The sequence below is a fragment of the Miscanthus floridulus genome, chromosome 17, assembly GCF_019320115.1.
Source record: "Miscanthus floridulus cultivar M001 chromosome 17, ASM1932011v1, whole genome shotgun sequence".
Taxonomy (NCBI): domain Eukaryota; kingdom Viridiplantae; phylum Streptophyta; class Magnoliopsida; order Poales; family Poaceae; genus Miscanthus; species Miscanthus floridulus.
In genome coordinates this window covers 69,724,665-69,748,143 of record NC_089596.1, presented here as the reverse complement: position 1 = coordinate 69,748,143, position 23,479 = coordinate 69,724,665, and the positions used below count along the sequence as shown (strand labels likewise).

The following is a 23,479-nucleotide window of genomic DNA, read 5'->3' as shown; positions in this document are numbered from 1 at the left end:
CATGATGTATTTTTATTTACTAATTATTAAGGGAGAACTATGGTTGTGAAGTCGTCTGCTTCACCGCTGATGTTGTCCAGGTATCTAGAACTTGACCTATTCTCAGTTGTACTGTCCCATTTTAAGCCGTGTGATGTGATGTCATCCCAACATATCTCTCTTTCTTTCCCTCTCTTTCTTAGTACTCCCTCCATTCCAAAATGTAGGACCGTTTTAGTTTTGTACAAGTCAAAACTTCTTTAACTTCAATCAAGTTTATTTGAAAATATATTAACATCTACAATATTAAATAAATGCACAATCAATACATTTCATGGTAGATTTCATGAAACAAATTTGATGTAGTAGAAGTTGGTGCATTTGTCTAAAACTTTGTCAAAATCTGAAAGGTTGACTTAGGGCAAAACTAAAATGACCTTCGTTTTGGAGCTAAGGGGTAGTTGTTTTCTTGCATGTTTTTCTGCTGGTTGCATTTTTGTCAGGCCTTTCAAACAAATAATGATTTACTCACCTCTTGCCTTTGCATTGTTGTAACTTTCTAATATTGTAACTCTTATAATCTAGTCTTCTATTGATATATTTTGTTTGGTTGTCGATATGTGAATAGTTAGCATTATAGTTTGGGTTTTCTAATTCTAGCTAACAATTTGTTTAATACATATGCTGAACTCATGTTAGGGTGCCATTGAATTGGAAGGATTGGATATGAAGGCAAAAGCTAGTGGTGCATGCCAGCTTGTTGTGAAGGACCTGAAAGAAGAATTTGTTAGTGAATATATATACCCCTGTCTGCGCGCTGGTGCAGTCTATGAAAGAAAGTATCTGCTTGGGACTTCAATGGCTAGGTCTGTTATTGCTAAGGTAAAGTTGCTATCATAATAAAAAAAATTACATAGTCGCATAAAAATCACATTTTTTTACATATAATATAATCACCAAGAATGTGCATCGTTTCTTGAAAGTAGATATTGCTCATTTTCTTGAGATCTAATTGACATTATGGATTACAGTGTGTTGTTTAAAAGTGTGCAAATGCACATGTTGGAAGAAATATTATTTGTATTATAATTACTACGACATTGAAATCACTGATGTAACTTGATGTGACTTTTAGTAGCCATTCACTCAGAATTTCATGTCTGTTTCAGTACAGCATGATGTGCTTATATGCATAGACTTGTCAATTTTTCTTTAATACCTTTTTATTTCTTATTATTTGCTCCTTAAAACTTTCGGCTACAAGACTACAAGCTTACGGATTACTATTTTTGCTTTTGTCGATTGATCCGCTAGTCTGCAGAGAGGGTGGCTCTTATTTGTCATTGGAATGATCTGTTCAGTTAATCTATTGCTAATCATGTGGGCATAATGCAGTAGAGCTAGTAGCAGAACAAGAATTATCCCGCGGGCAGGGCGCATCAACACTTGTAACACATAAGAAACATATATAGGGACTCAAACGAAAAAAAAAGATAAACGAGCAAACATTATTTGAGCTCTCTATCACACATATGGTGTGTTGTGCGATAATAATAATCAACAATGCAGTAAAGTTGTGTTTAATTGGCATCGCCCACTAGTTTGCCATCTGTTGGGTCACTCAAGGAGCCAGGGCTGGAGTTATGGTAGCCGTTGCCCAGCTTCCACCGTGGGATATGGCTATTCATGCCACTCAACTGTATTACATGTGCGCTTGGTTTATTTCTTGCGTGAATTTTTTCTTTATATCAGTGTTTATGCTCTATTTATCTGGTTATTTTGATCTGTAAGGTTTTTGGCAGCTAATCTTAAATATTTAATTCTTGTTGCTACTCTGCCTTTAGACCACTAGTAGAGAAATGACATTTCATCTACTTTGATTTTGGGCTTTAGTCTCGATATTTTTTGCGTCCGGGAGTAGAGGGAGAATTAGTCCCGGTTGGAGCTACCAACCGGGACTAAAGGCTCCTGTCCTGGCAGGCTTTCGCAGCATGCCACCTTTAGTCCCGGTTGGAGCCTAAAACCGAAACTAAAGGTCAACCTTTTAGTTCCGGTTGGTGTTACCAACCTGGACTAAAAGTCCTTCAACCTTTAGTCCTGTTTGGTAACACCAACCGGGACTAAAGGGTGACCTTTTAGTCCCGGTTGGTATCATCAACCCGGATTAAAGGTCTTTCACCCGGGACTAAAGGTACCCCATGGGTCAATTCAAAAGGAGAGCGTCTAGGACTCTGTCACATGTGGTGTACAGCTGAGTTGATAAAAAGTTTATGCACGAGGAGAGAGGTCCTGAGTTCGAATCTCATACACCGCAAGAGAGGTCTCCCTCGTTTATTTTTTTTCCTGGGGATGAACCTTTAGTCCCGGTTATTTGCCCAGGACTAAAGTCCCAACCTTTACTCCCGGATTGCTAATCTCGATTGGGAAACCAGGAGTAGAGCTAGTTCCCAACCAGGACAGCTTCACTAGTTGAATTTGTCCCTTTATCAGCGGATGGATCCTCTATCCTTGCTGGGAATTGGAATCCCTAGTTCTGGCCTACCTTTTCATTTCAACCAGCTATTGGTTTTTGTGCTGTGGGATTTTTCTTGTTTTTTTAATTCTTTCGCTTGTTTTCCTTGGAGCATCAGTGATGTTGCATCCACATTAAATCATCGTCGCACTTTGAGCTGCGCGGTGAAGAAACCGTTGGGGAAAGTTGTCTAAGATGCTCTCATGCTTTTCTCTTCATTTGTTTTTGTTCTTCTGTTTATGTTTGTGGATTTCTAAATCTAAATTCTTTTACTTGTAGTCTGGATCAGTGATGCAATTATTATCTGCGTTATCTTTTCTGCAACCTTTAAGGTGCTGAAGAATACATTACCTGCTGAGATCCATGGCAAATTCACTAATAATTTGTTGCATCAGTTTCAGCACAAAGGGGAAAGGGCTTATGGGAGCTCGTATTGAAACAGAACAGACACACACAATGTCATAAATTTCTTTTTTTTATTGTTTGAAAAATGAGAGTTGTGCCTTTGTTTTCTTTTCACAAAACTGGTGGAACATAATTGACGGTTGCATCAATCAGCACAAATCAAATGAAGACGGGTTCATACATACATTGCATATTTGTGGAACTATTTTTACCTGCATGGTTTTAGCTCAGACTTTCTTCTATGTGGGACAACTTGGAGAAGCCTTCCATGGCTGCATACGTGTTTCAGTGTTATTTTATTTGGTAGCAGCTTTCGCCCAAAGCAATTTGTAACATGTAATTGATTCATTATCATATCTCCACTGTAGGCAATTGTTGATGTTGCCAAGGAAGTTGGTGCAGATGCAGTTGCTCATGGATGCACAGGGAAAGGCAATGATCAAGTAACAGTACTGTTATCTTGAATGTTAATATGTGAGTTCATCTTGTAATGTTACCCTTTTTCCGCAGGTTCGCTTTGAGCTTACATTTTATGCTTTGAATCCTGAACTTAAAGTGGTGGCACCTTGGAGGGAGTGGGACATCACAGGACGTGAGGACGCTATTGAGTAGGCAAAGTGTCGGGGACCAATACTAGGGTACCCGAAGAGAAGGAACTAATGGTCATCGACATTGATTCGTCCGAGCAGTCAAGAGCGCGACTACAGCTTCAACCGACCTCCGGTGCGCAGGCTCCGCCTCGCCCGACCCTTGGTCGTGGGCTCCACCTCGCCCGACCCCGAGGCCACAGGCTCCTCCTCACCTGACCTTTGGGGGTGGGCTCCATCTCGTCCGACCCCGAGGCCACAAGCTCCGCCTCACCCGACCCTGAGGCCACACGCTCCGCCTCACCCAACCCCGAGGCCGCGAGCTCCACCTCGTCCGACCGCTGAGGATGGGCTCCGGCTCACTAGACCTCTGGGTCGGGGGCTCCACCTCAGGTTGGGGGCTCTGTCTCGCCCGACCCCTCTGGTGCGGCCCCTGACGGAAGCCCATACCGCTGCCAACCACTATGGGCCAGAAAGTACAACCCAAGGTCAAACTTCTGGCATCGTGCAGGGAGCGGGCACATCTCAACATGACCCACACATGTCACTCAAGGGAACTCACATCACCAACAGTGATGGACGCGTGGTCACTATGCTGCCTACTCCTTGGACGGCCGCTGACCAGCACGCTGGTTCACCGTGTTGCCTGCCGGGGCGGAATGGGACGTCACAACCCGCTAACAACGCCAGGGCGTGGTATCAGCGGCGAACAGACGCCCGACGTGCAGCCATTCCTATCACCATCTGCAGTGTCGGCAGGACCCGCACAAAGGAAAAAAGGCCCGACGGTCCTGAAAGCCTTCCTCTCCTTGCCTCTTCTCCCTCTTTCTCTCTGTGTAACCTGCTCTTCCCCTTCGTCTATAAAAGGGGAAGCAGGACGTCCTAGGAAGGGGGCGGTTCACCACTCTACATGGCTATAGACATCAAAACACACGCCCTAACATGCCTTAGGAGCGCACACACATCAGAGACTTGGGACCTATCCCTCTCTCGCTCGTTTGTAACCCCTACTACAAACATTAGTGCCGGTAACATAAGTAGCAGTGACGAACTAGACGTAGGGACTTTCTGCCCGAACCAATATAAACCTTGTGTCCTCTAAGCACATCATCTGAGCCAGAAGCGCAATACTAGAAATTTACTCATCGGTGGTAACTCGAAACACTGACAGTTGATGCGCCAGGTAGGGGCTTTTGTGCGTCTCGACATCCACACCAGTCTTCGAATGGCTAGTCACGGCATCAACTAGGTCCTAGGCATGCATGTGCGCCTTAGGAACCTAGACTTCATCGTCACAATGGAGAGAGAGTTGGTGCAGGCTCCCACCGCCATCCAACCTCTCCACTACGCCAGCATCGACGTGATCGGCAAGGCGCTTGAGGAGCTACAGCTGCACGCACCAGAGGCCCATGCCCTCAGGAGCGACCAGCTCCTTGGCTTCGATTACGGGAGGCTAGAGCGCCAGTTTGGTGCCTTCCTGGACCCCGACCGTCCTGGGAGGACCTGCGCCACCTCACCTTCTCGTTCGCCAATGTTAGGACGCAGCTTGCCGGGGGAGAGCCGCTCTCCCAGGAATATCTGGTCTGGAGCGCCCCGATGACGCTCCCGTCTAGTCTACACAACGCCGCGGAGACCATTGGTCACCTTGTGGCACAACGCATTCCTACATCCCCTACGAACGATGAGTTCGTGGGGATGACTGAATATGTTAGGGAATATTTCCACGACCTCCTCATAGGAGAATTGGAGTCGCCCTCTAGCTCTGACTCCAGCAAGGGGAGCCAACACCCCTCTCGTGAATGTTTCATGGCAGGTACCTATCGGTGCAGGACCCACAGGATACACCGCAAGGAAGAGAGAGGATCTAGTCTAACTAGGATTCTTCCTATGTAATCTTAATAGTAGTATTATTCTATAATCCTACTAGGAACTCTCATTGTAAACCGACTAGGATTCTGACCTCCTGACTATATAAAGGAGGGCAGGGTTCCTAGAGACACGACTTTGACGACAATAGAACACTTTACAATCAATCCAACGCAAAGGCTAACGCCGATTGGATGTAGGGCTATTACTCGGTCACGGTCGAGGGCTCGAACTAGGATAAATCGACTGTCTCTTGCGTTTACCGTTGAGTTCTGCATACGCTGAAGCCTGAACAAACTACCCTGGGTACCCCCGTGGCAGGCTATCGGTGGTGAAACATCGACAGCTGGCGCGCCAGGTAGGGGCTTTTGGCGACTTTGCATCTGAGAGCTCGATGGACCTCGACAACATGATCTTCTTGATGGGATCAACCTTCATCTTCGCTCATGAATCTACGAGGCGGACGACAATGGCAAGCTCCAAAGCCGTCTCCTCGAAGATTCGAATCACCACGAAGACCATTCTATTTCGGCGACTACGACAGGTCAACTCACTGGAAGATTCGCGCAACTCACGATGTCCAATTCGATTTAGATTTCGTGACCTTGCGCATCTGACTCAAACTCAGGTTCCGCATCCGAAATGGAGTCTTACCCGAGTTCTTCTGAGAAACCGAGTTCTTTTCCGATGGGGCTTAAGAACGCGGCCTTGGTCTATCAAGACTACAACTCGGGGTGCACTCAAAGTCTTTCTAAAAAGTCGGGTCCTTTTCTGTTTGGACTCCACAACATGGCAACATCTTATCAGATATGGCCTGAAGGATCCATCGATCCGGTGCTTAGAATGCCACTGAAAGGAGCTCAGGAAGGTCTCGTACTAACTATAACATCTCAAGACTGCATCGTCCACTGGCCAGGTTCTGTTCCTGAGGATAGCGGCACCCAACTAATCGGCAATACGACAATAATAATTCTACCCTACCAACAAGGAGACTTGATCTGCGACCTCGAAGCCTCTACTAAAGTTATCAACTACCCCGACAGTGTGGAAACCAACACTGATAGCGGAACAATTCATGCACGAGAAGTACTCATGGTTCGCCGCCCTCAATCACCATTGGTCCCCCAGAAGCGCCCGATGTCAGGTCATTGGATGAATCTGAGTCCAACATATCACCCTTTACCCAGGGGCACGATGGTGAGACTGAGAGTCAGAGGCAAGCTAGAGAGAGAAAGAACAAATTGAAACAAGGACGTCAACGTTGTGCTAGGCAGCGCAAGGAAGCTTGGATCAGATATGAGTCAGATCTGGCTGAGTACAATAGAAGAAAATCAAAGCGAGAGGTCAAAGAAGGACGCATGGCGAATACTCCCTACGATAAGATTCGAGAAGCACTAGAAGAACTCAGAGCGACCTCACATCCTAGTGAAAAACAAGAACAGCTCCAGGACTTTCTCCGGTCAACAATCCTAAGGACACACGATGGAAGGACCCGCTCAAAACTACCTGCCAGGTCAACATCTCATGAGCAGGAAGATCAAAATCAAAGGAAGTCCGCTTTCGAGAGACTTGGACCAAGTGGAAGTCACAACAGAGAAAGTAGAAGAGACCATAGTCAAAATGATCGAGTCAAACCAAGAAAGGTCAGAAGCAAAGCACCTACTCGAACAGCCACGCAGAACTACTATCACCAAGACAATAGTTGGCAACAAGGGGGTGCTAAATTAGAATACACAGAAGCCAGAACGCACGATAGATTCCCCTATTTTGCAAACATACTTGCTTCAATACGACTGCCTCACAAGTTCAAGCCGTCCAACCACTCCAAGTATGATGGGAAGACCAAACCAAGGCAGTGGCTCAGGATTTACTCGCAATTGATTGAATTGGCTGGAGGAGACGATGATATCAAGACCTTGTTCTTTCCCATGGCCCTAGAAACCATGCCCCTTCAATGGTTTGACAAATTGAATCCAAGATCGATCAAAAATTGGGAGGACTTGCAAAGAGCTTTCTATGAAAATTTCATGGGTATCATTACACACCCAATCACCCACGTAGAGTTAAAAGGACTCAAGCAGAAAGGAGGTGAAAGTCTCAGAAATTACTATCGACGATTTGGCGAACTACGAGCTCAAGTACATGACATCACCGAATGAGAAGTAATCGAAGCTTTCTCTCACGGAATCATGGCTAGGTGGCAATTTCAAGACTTCTGCAAAGAAAACCCAAGAAACAATGAAGAATTCAGATGAACAGTAGAAAAGATGATTACTATGGAGGAGAAGACATGAGAAAGGTTCCCGGATAGAAACAACCGAGACAACCTAGACAAGTAAAATCATCAAAACAACAGACATCAAGAGAGAAAAGGTGGACCAGACAACACCGTAGCGGTAACTGACAAATCAAGGAAGTTTCCCAAGCCAAGAAGGTATGACGACATTGAAAACATGCGTTGCATCTTGCACGCCAAAGGAAATCACACCATCGGAGATTGCTACACCTTCAAACATCGATACACAAGAAAAGATAGTAAGGAGAATACCAAAGAAGGCAATCAGAAAAAAGAAGAAGACAACCACGAAGACAAAGGATTCCAAAAATCCAGGGGGACAGTAGCAGTAATCTTTGTTGGGGTTCTAGATTCCAGAAGCAAACATCAAGAAAAGCTAGCACTACGAACCATCATGGCAGCAGAACCGACTATACCAAGATATCTCAATTGGTCACAGTATCCAATCCAATTTTCAAGAGAAGACCAATGGACTAGCATAGGAAACACAGGCCATTACCCACTGGTTCTATATCCAACTATTGCCGGTATGACTGTCACAAAAGTACTAATCGACGGGGGAGCCGGACTCAACATCATTTTTTCAGAAACTCTAAGGAAGATGGGACTACAACTCACCGGGATGATTACACCAACGAGCACCCCTTTTTATGGCATAGTACCCGGCAAGGTAGCGATGCCACTTGGACAAATCACTCTACCGGTTACTTTTGGGACTCCCTCGAACTACCATATAGAGTTCATCAAGTTTGAAGTTGCAGACTTCGATTCATCATATCACGCAATCCTCGGGCGCCCAGCACTAGCTAAATTCATGGCGATACCGCATTATTTGTACCTGTTCCTTAAGATGCTAGGGCCTAACGGTGTCCTTTCTCTGTGGAGTGATTCAAAGCACGCTTTTGACTGCGATGTTCAGGCAATCCAAATTGTAGCAAAAGCACAAGTCGCCGATGGTAGAAAAGAAATAGCCACTATCGTAGCAGAAATAAGCCCAGAAGAGCTAGCGATACCGGCTAAAAAACCCAACATCCTCGCACCACCAAAAGAAGCCGACGTCAAGCAAATCGACCTAGGCACCGGTGATCCCTCCAAAACGGCAACCATCAGCGCCCACCTCTTAGCAAAATAGGAACTCGCGCCCACCAACTTTCTTCGAGACAACAAAGATATCTTCGCTTGGAAGCCGGCCGACATGCCAGGTGTCCCAAGAGAGTTGGCTAAGCACATAATTGATATCAATGAAGGCTCCAAGCCTGTGAAGCAACGGCTACGATGATTCTCACCCGATAAGAAGGCATCAATTAAAAAAGAAATCACAAAGCTAATGGCAGCCGGATTCATCAGAGAAATCCTTAATCTAGATTGGCTAGCAAACCTAGTTCTAGTACAGAAAAAAGAATATGGACAAGTAGCGCATGTGTGTCGACTACATAGATCTCAACAAACACTACCCGAAAGATCCGTTCGGGCTACCACGCATTGATTAGATAGTTGATTCAACAGCAGGATCTGCCCTATTATCCTTCCTTGATTGCTATTCAGGATATCACCAGATCGCATTAAAGGAACAAGACCAGAGCAAGACATCTTTCATCACTCCGTTCGGTGCCTATTGCTACAAAACCATGTCATTTGGACTCAAGAATGCTGGTGCCACTTACCAAAGAGCTATCCAAACGTGCCTTGGTGATCAGATCGGGGAAAACGTAGAGGCATATGTGGATGACGTAGTAGTAAAGACAAAGAACCTGGATACACTAATTGAAGACCTAAAGCAAACCTTCAAAAACCTGAAAAGATGGAAGTGGTAATTGAGCCCAAACAAGTGTGTATTCGAAGTTCCTTCAGGACAACTACTCGGATTCTTGGTCAGTCATCGCGGAATCAAAGCAAGCGCCAAGCAAATTTGAGCCATAACAGAGATGGGCCCTCCTTGAAGTGTCAAAGATGTGCAGAAACTAACAGGCTGCATGGTGGCCCTTAATCGTTTCATATCAAGACTCGGCGAAAAAGGGTTACCTTTCTTTAAATTGCTAAAGAAGACAGACAAGTTCAAGTGAACAGAAGAAGCCAACGAAGCTTTCAAGAAGCTCAAGGCATACCTCACCTCCTCGCCCATTCTCACACCTCCAAAGAAATATGAAGACATGATGATGTACATTGTGGCAACTTCTACTGTGATCAGCACAGCGATTGTCATAGAAAGAGAAGAAGAAGGGCGTGTATATAAAGTACAATGCCCCATACACTACATCAGCGAAGTACTGTCAGAATCAAAAATTCGATACCCGCATGTGCAAAAACTACTCTACGCCCTCCTGATCACTTCACGCAAGCTTCGCCACTATTTTGAAAGCCACAATATTATCGTGGTGATAGATTTCCCACTCAGAGACATCCTACACAACAAAGACGCAACAGGGCGCATATCTAAGTGGGTAGTTGAACTTGGTGCTCTCAATATCGATTTCACCCCACGGAAGGCAATTAAATCTCAAGCCCTAGCTAATTTTGTTACCGAGTGGATAGAAATTCAACAACCTATGTCAAATATCATCCTTGATCATTGGAAGATGTACTTTGATGGATCACTCAAGCTAGGCAGAGCTGGTGCAGGCGTTCTCCTCATTTCTCTAGATGGAAAACAACTCAAGTATGTCCTTCAGATATTATGGCAAGCTACAAACAATAAAGCAGAATACGAAGCCCTCATCCATGGGCTACGAGTGGCAATTACCCTTGGAATCAAGCGTTTACTCGTATACGGCGATTCGGCAGTAGTCATCAATCAAGTCAACAAAGATTGGGACTACACTAAAGAAAACATGGGCGCTTACTGTGCTGAAATACAAAAGCTCAAAAAACATTTTCAAGGATTAGAAATTCTACATGTCCTACATGATTCTAATATTGCAGCAGACGTCCTCACCAAGCTTGGATCGGACAGGGCGAAGGTCCCACCCGGTGTATTCATAGAGTTATCAGCTCCCTCTATCAAACAACCTAGTGAGATAACCCCTAAAATCTCAGCTAAAGGCACCCAGATTTTGGTAATCACTACTTCATGGACCCAAGTTTTTATTGATTACATCAAAGAGAACAAGTTGCTAGCAGATAAAGAGGAAGCTACCTAAGTTGTTCGCAGAAGCAAGAACTACATCCTAGTGGGAGACAAGCTCTATAGAAGAGCTGCATCATCAGAAGTACTCCTAAAATGTGTCTCATTTGAAGAGGACAAAGAGATCCTAGACAAAATACACTTAGGTTGCTGTGGAAATCACGCCGCTTCAAGAACACTAGTCGGCAAAGCATTCCACACCAGATTCTACTGGCCAACCGCTTTGAAAGACGCAAAAGAACTTGTCAGAAGATGCAAAGGTTGTCAAATGTTCACAAGACAAGCTCATGTGCTAGCTCACAATCTCATCTGCATCCCACCTGCTTGGCCTTTCTCCTGCTGGGGGCTGGATCAAGTAGGACCTCTCAAGAAAGCAAAAGGCGGTTTCGAGTACATCTTCGTAGCAATAGACAAGTTCACCAAGTGGATTGAATACAAATCACTCGCAAAATATAGCGCAGCCAAAGCAGTTGAGTTCATCCAAGACATTATGCACCGCTTTGGCATGCCCAATCGAATCATCACAGATTTGGGTTCTCCCTTCACAGCCATAGAATTCCAAAGTTGGGCATAGGACTGCGGCTTTAGCATAGATTACGCATCAGTCACACATCTAGAGGCCAACGGACAGGTAGAAAGGGCTAATGGACTCATACTAGCTGGATTAAAACCAAGATTGTATGAAGAACTAGTGGACTATGGATCAAAATGGATTGAAGAATTACCCAAGGTCGTATGGGGGCTATGGACTCAAACAAGCAGAGCCACCGGATACTCACCATTCTTCCTAGTTTATGAATCAAAAGCCGTACTACCTACCGACTTGATCTAGACGTCACCAAGGATAGAACAATATGACAAAGGAAAAGCAGAACACACCTGAAGATTAGAGCTCGACAGTATAGAAGAAGTCAGAGTAAACGCTACCCTTCAATCAGCAAAATACCTCCAAGGATTAAGACGCCACTACAACAAGAATACCCAGCCTCGATCACTACAAGTCGGAGACCTAGTACTAAGAAGAATACAAAAAACTAACAGACGCCATAAACTACTCAGTCCATGGGAAGGTCCTTTTATTATCACAAAAGTCACTGGACCAAGCATGTACAAGTTGATAATAGAAGATGGAAAAGAAGTCAACAATACATGGCACATCAGCCAGCTAAGAAGATTCTACGCATGAAAACAACTCAAGGAAGAATATATATACAAACCACAGCAGATCAATGATCATGATCAATAAAGATAGTGTTCCTCGACAACATATGTATTATTATGGCTTATCAACGTTCATGATCAATAAAGATGGTTTTTCGACAACATATGTCTTATTATGGCTTTCACCGAGTTGTTTCCAATAAGCATATTGGTTGAGAGCAAAAGAGCTGAAAAGATGCTTGAGCCCGCTGATGAGGGTAGCTAATAAGCTAACACCCGAACCAAAAAGCAAAATGGCTGAAAATACGCCTGAGCATACCGGCCGAGAGCAAAAGAGCTAAAAAGATGCTTGAGCCTGCCGATGAGGGTAGCTAATAAGCTAACACCCAAACCAAAAAGCAAAATGGCTGAAAATACGCCTGAGCATACCAGCCGAGAGCAAAAGAGCTGAAAAGATGCTTGAGCAAACCGATGAGGGTAGCTAATAAGCTAATACCCGAACCAAAAAGTAAAATAGCTGAAAATACGCCTGAGCATACCGGCCGAGAGCAAAAGAGCTAAAAAGATGCTTGAGCCCGCCGATGAGGGTAGCTAATAAGCTAACACCTGAACCAAAAATCAAAATGGCTGAAAATATGCTTGAGCATACCGGCCGAGAGCAAAAGAGCTGAAAAGATGCTTAAGCCCGCCGATGAGGGTAGCTAATAAGCTAACACCCAAACCAAAAAGCAAAGCGACTAAAACTAAGCCTGAGCATAAATCATAATAATTTCAAGACAAGACTCTCAAGCTCCTTGTTCCAAATACCAAGAGGCTCGGGGGCTACACTCAGAAGATCCCAAGAAGCGCTACACGGTTTCGCTCAGGAAAGCACTCAGACGATGCTTGTTCCTACTTGGTAGGACCTGAAGGAACAAGACGAGGCTTCCAGAACTCAACCATGAAGTGCTCGGGGGCTATGTTGATCCTAGGATGTTTTTGCAACCAAGGAAAGGACCAGATGCTGACCACATCTCGAGTTAAGCCAAAAACAAGAAGCTGAAGATACTTTTTAGTACTAATAAGAACACAAAGTTTGTCAAGACAATGATTTGTATCAAGTTGTTTACAAGTCATAGACAAAAGCTAGACAAGCACTCGACAAAACAAGGAAGTCTGTCAAGACATCGATCTACATATACCGAGTTGTTTACACGGCACAAATGAAATCCAGAAAAGCACTCGACAGATCAAGAAAGTTTGTCAAGACAATGATTTACCTAAACCAGGTTGTTTACAAGACAAAGAAATACTAGCAAAGAAGACATCAACAAAAAATCTTCATTCAATCTTCATTCAAAAAGAAGTATAGTGTTCTATTACAGAAGCTAGAGTACAAAGGTCAATTACATCAAGCATTGTCATCAGGAGAAGAAATATCAATGTTAAGATTATCAACAATCCTCCTGGCTAAATCTTCAACCTCAGGCTCCACCTTCTCAACAGCATCTAGATATTCTTGACTCTTGGCTTCATCAGCAACCGCAGACAAAGGAAACTCCGGAGAAATAACCCGGACCTGGGCAAGAACATTTCTGGCACACAGTTGGGCGCACCTCTTCACGAACTCCTAGAAACAGGTCGACACTTGGGGAATAAACTGAGCCCAAGGTTGAGCATCATCTGCTGGAGTCCAGAGAAGGTCGGCTACTGACCGAAAAGATTTCCACAATGCATTCCAATTCTCAGTAGCCATCGCCAACTTGCCAATCAAGACTTCGACAGTTTTTGGGCCTGCACAAGATCCCTGTTAGCTCCACGCCTAATCAACTTAGCAAGCACGAGTTCTTCTCCAACTCGAGTAATTACCTCCTCAGCCCTATTGTGGTTAGTACGAGCAAGTGTCTTCATCTCCTCGATACCCTCCGAGAGCTTTTGCTTTTCAACTCGGAGAGCTAGACCAGGCAACAAAAAACAAGTCAACAGAAAGGGAAATTTGAATACAAAAGGAAATGAAAAAGAACTCGCAATACTAGTGCACTCTTTCTTCATGGCCTCCACATTTTTCAAGGCCTCCTAGGCAGCTGCATCCCTCTACTTTTCTGCCACAACCACCCGAGCATGGAGAGCCTTCTCCTCCTTCTGATGCGTCTGACGCTCGGTCTCCAACTCGGCCCGATAGAGGTCAAGCTCTACCTTTAGGGTACTCGCCTTAGAAGACAACTTTTTCTTGGTTTCAGATGAGAAAAAGAAGCCGGTATGATCATGAGAAAAAGACTGAGCAAAAAGAGAGAGAGAAAAACAAGACATAAGAATAGAAGAAAGACCAACATCCAAAGAAAGAACTTCAGAAAAAACTTACCTAGAGCTTTTCCCCAAAAGAAGTCGCAAAGGTCACCAAGTTTCCCCAGGCAGCGGTCAGCTCTGACAACCGATGAGTAGCATCAAATTGATGCAACACATCATCATCCAAACGTAGAGCACCGGTACCAAGAGAGGCAGAAGGAGAAGCCGGCGCAGGAAAAGAAGGCAAAACTAGGGCCGTATCCTAGGAAGCCTTGGCTACCTCCTCAGATGGATCCACCCCCATGGCCACGGTCACCCCTAGAGTTAGCAGATCTAAAGCAGCATGATCACCAGGGGGCCCGTCTCCCTCATAGCCACCTCACCGACCGTACTTTCCAAATCCTTTGACTCAGTACGTGGGGGCGCACCAGAGGACTGACAAGAGGGCAGCTGAGGAGTAAGAGAAGGTGAGGGTCTGCAAGATGATAAGAAAACTCAATGATAAGAATATGAGTCAGGAAAAAGAAAACAGAAGCAAAGAAGCATAACAAGGAATCACTCACTTAGCTACCCTCTTCTTCAGAAAACCAACAGAGGACCTAAGAGGGGGAACTATAGCGGCAAAAACATCACTGCCACCCTGCGATAGGAGCAGCACAGCCGGTACTGGAGCCCTAGAAGAACTTGAACCCGATGACCGCTTACTACAAGAGAACAAAACCAATGTCAAAACAAAAAGAGGGGTTCAACAACAGGAAAACAAGAAAACAACTCACCGACGAGTAACAAGGGTGGCATCATCATCCTCTTCTTCCTCACTCTCGACCAAGGCCACCATAGCACCAGCTAAAAAAGGACAAAAGTACTCAGCCAAAGATAAAAACAAACAACAAAAGGACAGAGCGTATTAATATGCTCACCTAAGAGCATGCTAGCTATAACTAGAGTATCTAGATGAGTACTTGACTGGCGAGACTTCTTGGCAGCAGATAGAGCAGAAGAAGAACTATCCGCTCACCCCCTCTTTTCGATAGTATGAGGAGCTCGAGGAACTGAACGAGGAACATACTCTACATATACATCAAGGTTTGCGGAAGAAACGCTAGGAAATATTGTGGTGGTTTGAAACTTACTGGTCAAGGATGCCCCAACAAGACTATCCCCAGCCTCTAAATTTATAGGGCAATCATCAAGGGGAATCGGATCAGCGAAATTACGCCCCAATTCCTATAAAAGAGTAAAACAATAAGACAAGGAAAATTAAGCAAAAAGTGGATACAACAAAAGACACACAAAAGTACCCACATAAGAAAAGAACAACTCACAGCAGGGGTGGGTTATTAGCACTATACTCAAGGACAGCAAGCGGGACGACGCTTACTCCTTTCAGCATCTTCTGAAGACGCTCGAGCACCTCCTCATTAGTCAACTCAAGGGCAAGGACCATACGAGAAGGGTCCTCCACCCTAGAGTACTCAAAACTGTAATTTTCTCGCTCCTTTAGAGGTTGAACTCGGCGGCGAAGAAAACTAGAAATAATCCCAAAGCTGGTCAAGCCTTGCTGTTTTAGAGTACAAATCCTCTCAAGAAATGGCTTGATCGCCTGGACCTCAGTCGTCGTCATAGGATTCTTTTCCCATCGGTCATTAACCAAGGGACCAGATCCAGAATGAACGAAAAGAGGAGGAATCAAATTGGCGGCATAAAACCAGTCGGCACGCCAATCCCTCACAGAATCAACCAGGTCATTGTCAAAGAATTTGCTCTTAAGACCCTAGCGAAACTAAATCCTGCTGCCACCAAGAACATTGGTGTCATCGCGGTGGGGTTGTGGCTTCAGATGAAAGAAGTAACGAAAGAGAGAAAGAGAAGGAGGAATTCCAAGGAAAGTTTCACAAAGATGAACAAAAACATAAAGATGAAGGACAGCATTGGGAGCAATATGGTTAAGGCTAATCCCAAAATAGCTGAGAAATCGGTGAAGAAAAGCATAAGCAGGAAGATAGAGTCCGGCACGGATAAAAGAGACAAAAAGAATAATCTCACCAGGACCTAGAGTAGGGACCTGATGCTCGCCTAGAGCTCTCCAATCAGCAATATCCTTGCTCTGAATTAGACCATCGCTAACAAGCTCATGAAGCTGATCTTCAGTCATTGTCGATGCTGGCCAAATCTTCTGAGCAGCCCTCATGGCCATAAACTCTTGATTCTCAATCATGAAAAGTGATGCCTCCTCGTCTACAAAGGCTGCTTGGGACTTGCTCGCTGATTTCTTCCTACCCATATACTAGTGGGAGCAATAAAGAACTAGGAGGCAATGATGATTCGGACGGCGGCACTCAGATGATGGCAACAATGGCAGTGGCGGAAGTTTGAAGACTAGGGTTTCAAGGGAAAATCAGGGCAGTAAAGAAAAAGAAGAGGAAAGGCCCTTAAATAGATTTTACACCAGTAAAAACGTGGCCCACCAGGCCCGTTTTAACATGGCATGAGGACGCAATGGTCCATTTACTGACATAGCTAAAATGACGGACAGCACAAATCCACACAATGGTACAGTTCAACGGGCAGATTTTAGACTTATCCATCCAGCACCATGGCGGAGTTATCATATTGCTACAAAAAGAACTCATCAACCATAAAGCAACGAAGGGTTACCTCACAAGGAATGCAACAACCCGGTCCTTATAGAAAGAACTCAGGAATCTCATAAACAACTGGGACATCAGCAGAATAAAGAATGACAACTCAGAAGACAAGATTCTTTCCATTATAAATGGTTTCAAAAAATAGAAGATTACACATCTTACAAGACCCAATGAACTCGGTACTATGACAAGCAAGGTAGAAAAGAGGAACCCAGACACAGCTAGGCTCTAGAACGACTACGTGTTCCAAATTGCTACTCGGTAGAACAAACTGCACTCGGCTACACTATTTTCTTCAAAGGATGGACGCAGTGCATCCAAGGCAGAAATTAGTAGCACAGCGGGACAACATAGAGCAGAGAAGGCCGATAGGCATCTGTCTACCCAAGTCCGATGTGATGCTGGATATGGTGTTGATCTGAACTGGATAGTCTTAGGGCAGGCGACGAGGATCAACCTAGAACTACCAGATGAAGGAACGTATCCCACATCACAAGACTCCCTCCGACTACTGCCACATACTTCCAAGTACAATGCTGCTGCAGGATTAGCCTACCTCTAATCCCTATCACAAGACTCCCTCCAGCTATGGCAAGATACACAAGAACTGCAAAATACACCCGGAGGCTGCTCTACTTCACAAACTATCACATTCATGACTACGGAGATTTCAGACCACGTAACAAAATGCTCGATGAATCAAAACAGCACACAAGGAGAATATTTATAGGCCAAAGAAGCAGTGCACATGGACCAGGAGCACCAACGGAACAAACCTAACAAAGAACATAGTGAAAAGATAGAATTCAATGAAAGAGGACTCGGGCATGAAGGAGTAGTACTCAAGAACGAGCATATTCTAAAGAATATATCAACACTGTACAACTCGTGAACAAACAACATTTACTATCAACCACCACCATACAACTACATCTGACAATAGTAGACTACCAGAGAACATGCCAAGAACCTATATCCAAGTTCTTTTAGGACAAAAGAACCCAGGTATACACTCAGGGACTGCAATAGGAAAGGCTTTCAGTCATTTGAACAACTCAGATTCAAGACCCTCCAACTTTTTGTTCCAAATAGCAAGAGGCTCAGGGGCTACACTCAGTGAGTGCACTTTTTCCTTCAAAAAAGCACACATCACTCAGAAGACTTCTTCAAGACAGACCACTTCAAGGCCACACAATAAAAAGAACCCGAACATAGCTATATCCAAGCTCTTTTTGACAAAGAACCTGGGTATATGCTTAGGAACCCTTTGACGAAGAATCAGAGCGATTTCAGGAGAAGACCCTCTAGCTCCTTGTGCCAAACAGTAAGAGGCTCAGGGCTACACCCAAATGGGAGTACTTTTTTCTTCAAAAAGGTACACACCATGCGAAGATCTCACGAAGCGCTACATGGATTCGCTCAAGAAAGCACTCAGACGATGCTTGTTCCTGCTCGACAAGACCTGAAGGAACAAGATGAGGCTTCTAGAGCTCAACCATGAAGTGCTTGGGGGCTTGTCGGTGCAGGACCCATGGGATACCCCGCAAGGAAGGGAGAGGATCTAGTCTAACTAGGATTCTTCCCATGTAATCTTAGTAGCAGTATTATTCTATAATCCTACTAGAAACTCTCACTATAAACCAACTAGGATTCTAACCTCCTAACTATATAAAGGAGGGCAGGGTTCCTAGAGACATGACTTTGATGACAACAGAACACTTTACAATCAATCCAACACAAAGGCTAATGCTGACTGGATGTAGGGCTATTACTCGATCACGGTTGAGGGCCCGAACTAGGATAAATCGACTGTCTCTTGCATTTATCGTCGAGTTCTGCATACGCTAAAGCCTAAACAAACTACCCTAGGTACCCCCATGGTAGGCTATCGGTGGTGAAACATCGACAGTACCCTCGAGGGACACATCAAAAGCATCCACGAGGGAGAGGCTACCCCAACGAACAACTTCAATCATGAGGTCAAGAGGGATGTAGGGGCCCCACCTCGCCTACGGGTAGAGGAGCTGAAGGCCCAGCGCTAGGAGAACAAGGAAGCATGACTCCAACTCGAGCAGGAATGCGAGGAACTCGAGCGAGAGATCGAGCGCCATAGAGACGGCGGGCGTGCGTGCGTTGTGGCCCGCGACGTGAACTAGAGGATCATCAAAGACGATGAAGCCCTCCCACACTTCATCCAGGCTAGCCAAAACTTCGCTACCATGGCAGCCTTGCTTTGGGGGCTTCTAGGGCCTACAACGCCCAAGGATCATTGGGCCCATCACGAGATTCATAGGCTACTTGAGCGTGCGGCGGCGCAGCAGGCCAAGAGTTCGTTGTCACAACAATGTGAGCTAGATGCCACCCAGCATGCGCCCTCAGAGCAATCCAACATGGACGTATTAGTCCTCCAAGAGCGACAAGGTGGCAGGCCGCGAGTCACGATCCTGGTGCATGAGCGTCTTGCCCTTCACCGTGACGCGCGCGATACCCTCGACGCCCACAAACGTACCCACGGTAATGTGAGGGAGGGGGCAAGCCATGGCTACCACCCTCATCGTGGTGGACGCTATGACAACAATGAGGACCAAAGCTTGAGCCCCAACTTGCTACGACCTTAGGCCTTTGGCCGACACATCCTTAATGCCGCCTATCCACCATGGTACCGACCACTGACCAACATCCCAAAATACTCTGGGGAAACGAACCCCGGACTATGGCTCAAGGATTATTGGTTTGCTTGCCAAGCCGGTGGAGCGGATAATGATAGTTTCATTATCCACAACCTTCCATTGTTCCTAGCCGATACGGCGCGAACGTGGTTGAAACACCTTCCGCCCAATAGAATCCAAAGTTGGGTGGACCTGAAAGAGATCTTCATGGGAAACTTCCAGGGCACATAGGTGCATCCTAGAAACCCATGGGATCTCAAAAACTACCGATAGAAGGCCAGGGAAACCCTTCGTGGGTATATCTAGTGCTTCTCCCGGCAGTGCAATGAGCTACCCAATGTCGTCGACGTCAACGTCATAGGAGCTTTCCTGTCTAGGACCACCTATGAGTCCTTGGTCCATAAGCTAGGACATAAGGGCCCACGAACCACCAAGGAGCTCCTCGACCTCACCACCAGCCATGCCTCGGGCAAGGAGGCAGTCGGAGCGATCTTCGACCGCCTTAAGGGCAAGGCAAAATGGGATGAGGATGCCGATGAAGGCGCCTCCAACCATCCCAACAAGAAGAAGAACAAGCAGTGGCATGAGGGCTCGCTTGTGGCCATCGTCGACCACAAGGGGGGTCGAAAGCCTACCGAGGGTACCCTGGACCACTTCGAGAAGCTGCTCGAAGGATCATGGCTGAACCATGCCTTCCCCATTAAGCATCTATACACGGATTGCGACCTCATGAAGCAGTTCTTGTCTAGAGGCTCCAACAAGGGGAGCATAGGAAGGACCCCAAGCCAACCGCGGATAGTGCCGAGGGGAAGGACAATGGATTTCTAGCATTGGATGGCTGCCTCATGATCTTCAAAGGGTCAGTGGCTTACAAAACCAAGCGTCGCTAGAAGCTTACGGGCCATGAGGTCTATACGGCTGAGCCAGCCGCACCTTCCTTCCTCTGATGGTCGGAGTCTGCCATAACCTTTGATCGGACCAACCACCCAGAAAGTGTCCCACAGCCAGGATGATATCCACTCATGGTCGACCCGATCATCGGCACAAAGTGGTTCACCATGGTATTGATGGATGGAGGCAGCGACCTCAACATCATGTACGCTAAAATGCTTGACTCCATGGGCATCGACCGAGCGCGTGTCTGGCCGACCGGGGTGCCTTTCCACGTCATCATGCCTAGAAAGCAAGCCATGCCACTCGGGTAGATCGATCTGCCCATCACCTTCGGTGTCGGTGAAATATGGTTGGTAGTCTACCTAGGGATATGCCCAAGGTAGTAGATTGTCGGCAGACAGATGCGCAAGCTACAAACAAGATGGTGACGCAAGATAGACATGAGGTTTTATCCAGGTTCGGCCACCATGAAGGCGTAATACCTACATCCTGCGTCTGATTGTATTGTTGTATGTCAATGAGAGATGTTTTTTAGAGGGGTTCCCTGTCCACCTTATATAGTTTGGGGGGCAGGGTTATAGATCTAGAAACTAATCCTAGCCAGTTACAATTACCATAGGTGGCCGAATAAGGATTCCTATTCTAACCGACCAGGATCTTGCTTGACATCCAAATCTACCTTGATTCCTTGCGCGGGATTCCGAATAGATTGGCCGGACCGCGCGTCGTCATCTAGTGGGCTAGACCCCTAATCCAGGCCGGCCCAAGCCTAGCCATAAGGGTATAGGGATTAATACCCCCATAGCTAGTCCCCGAGCACCATGTATTATGCTGTGACACACCGTTCGATCTCCTTCGACTAATGCGATCCATCTTCATGTCATCTCCAACTGGTTGAAACATTGACCAATCGAATGTGCCAGCATTCTGGTCAGAACAGAGAGCAGTAGACCACGATTATAGCTAAAGATTCCAGTTGTCCAAAGAATGCATGGTGCTCTAAAAAAAGAAAAAGATTTCTTTCCTTATCAAGTGTGCCCACTTGTATTTCTAAAAAGAAATGCAAGTGACCTTTGGACAATAGTAGTTCTAGCAAATAGTCAGAGCGTAGGGGTCGATAAAATAAGCACATTCACCGCAAGGTGAAGTGTGCCCACTTAGTCCTCGAGCCAGGTAGTAGGTGACGTAGGCACGTGGTGCCAAGGTCCAAAAAGAATTCCCACTGAAGTCCCCGAGCTACAAGCAATACGAGATGCACCGGCAGGTGCATCGTACCGATGTAGTCCCCGAGCTTGCTAGAAGGTGAGGTATTAGCCTTGTAGCAAGGTCTAAATAAATGCCTCTCAACTGTATGCGAGTACAAATCACATGTAGCCAAGAAGAGCGGTCTCCGAGCAATGTTCAAAGAGTGGTTGGGGTAGTCCTCGAGCATGAGAGTGATCGAAATAGTCCCCGAGCACGATAGTGGTCTGGACAGTCCCTGAGCACGATGGTGGTCCAGACAGTCCCCAAGCATGATGGTGGTCTGGACAGTCCCCAAGCACGATGGTGGTCTAGACAGTCCCCGAGCACGATGTTGGTCTAGACGGTCCCTGAGCACGAGAAGTGCGACGAAAAACCATATGCCACTTGTACCATATTTATATATTTTTTTGGTTGCTCTGTCAAGTCCAATCTGACACGTCTGGTCAAAAAAGTAGACGGGTATAGCACATCATACTGCCTTCTTGTCTTTTTCAAGCAAACTGTTGCGTGGCACCTGTAAGTAGGTGCGTTAGCGTGGGCCCTCTCATACTAGTAACGAAGAGGAGCATACACTAATAACAAAGAGGCGCATATATTGGCATAGATCTTGAGGCTATGAAAACAACCGTCTGCGGCGTGTGCACACGTCTCCCAAGAATCTCAGGCAGACGAAATGGTAGAACTCTTGGTTAAATACAGTATAGAATTGGTAAGTTACTTTTTACTGAACCCCATTACCATTCGTAGTCGCAGCCTTCTTTTTCCTCTTGCCAACCCAAATACCTTTGAAATCACCACCAATCAATCCTCCACTGTTTCCTCATTCATTAGCAAGGCCAGATTCATGGTGAAAAGTGACGCACAGAAGAAAGCAAGAGTCATGGCGAAGGAGTGGTGGAAATCAAGAAGCAACGAGCAGACCATTGAAGACCTCATCACCATGGGAGTACTCCACAACAAGGAGCTCGCAGGATGGCATGCACTGAAGGGCGAGGGGTACCCCAATCCACAACCAGGTGAGATCGTGGTGTTCGAAGACTTCTTTAAGCGGGGATTTGGGGTTCCGGTACATCCTTTCCTTCAGGGGCTCTATCTGTACTATGAGATTGGGATTTGTAATCTGCATCCCAACTCGATCCTCCTTGTCGCCACCTTCATTCATCTTTGCAAAGCATATGGCAGCTTCCAGCCCCATTTCGATTTTTTTCACCATCTTTTCTATTTGCGGAAGAAAGGAAGCAGCGGCTCAAAGATAGCCGGAGGTGTGTACCTCAACCTCTGTGACGGAATGAAGGCCCAATACCTACACTGCCCATGGAACATGTCGCTTGACAACTGGTACAAGAAATGGTTCTACATCCATGAAGAGCCGAACACAATCACACTGTGCGACGTGGGGTTCATTCTAGAGAAGAGGACAAGCTGGTCAGAGAAGCCCGAGCACCTAGAATAGATTCTAGAAATATTTGGGATGATCCCATGGAAGAAACTGGACGGTCCGAGCATGGTCGGGAGCTTCATCAGCCGACGGGTCCAGCCTTGCCAGAGGAGGGTACATCCTAGCTACGAGTACCAAGGTAGCGCAGACCCGATGAGGATGAGGCAGGGGGCGCTTGACAAAAATGAAGTCAGAGCCAGAATTAGAGAGCTATTTAACTTACCTGATCCAAATTATGTTAGATTAAGCGACATTGAGCACGCTTTCAAGCTCTCCCGACCTCCCCCAAAGGTAACTCATGCTGCCTTATACCCATAGTCTTATATTGTGGTAGAAACTTACTGTGTTCACTCTCATTTGTTTCCTAGATTAATGGTTGGGATAGAGCGACAG

General features: G+C 45.9%; 2 non-coding genes and 1 pseudogene across 2 annotated transcripts; all 3 read left to right on the top strand.

Annotated features, from left to right (window-relative positions):
- The window catches only part of LOC136515761 (argininosuccinate synthase, chloroplastic-like), a 94,935-nt pseudogene that overhangs the window by 41,505 nt on the left and 29,951 nt on the right, over positions 1-23,479 (top strand).
- On the top strand, positions 2,600-2,692 carry LOC136519302 (small nucleolar RNA snoR26). Its single transcript, XR_010774852.1, has one exon. It is a non-coding gene; the product is annotated as a small nucleolar RNA snoR26 (small nucleolar RNA).
- Positions 2,771-2,857, top strand: LOC136519306 (small nucleolar RNA snoR27). Its single transcript, XR_010774856.1, has one exon. It is a non-coding gene; the product is annotated as a small nucleolar RNA snoR27 (small nucleolar RNA).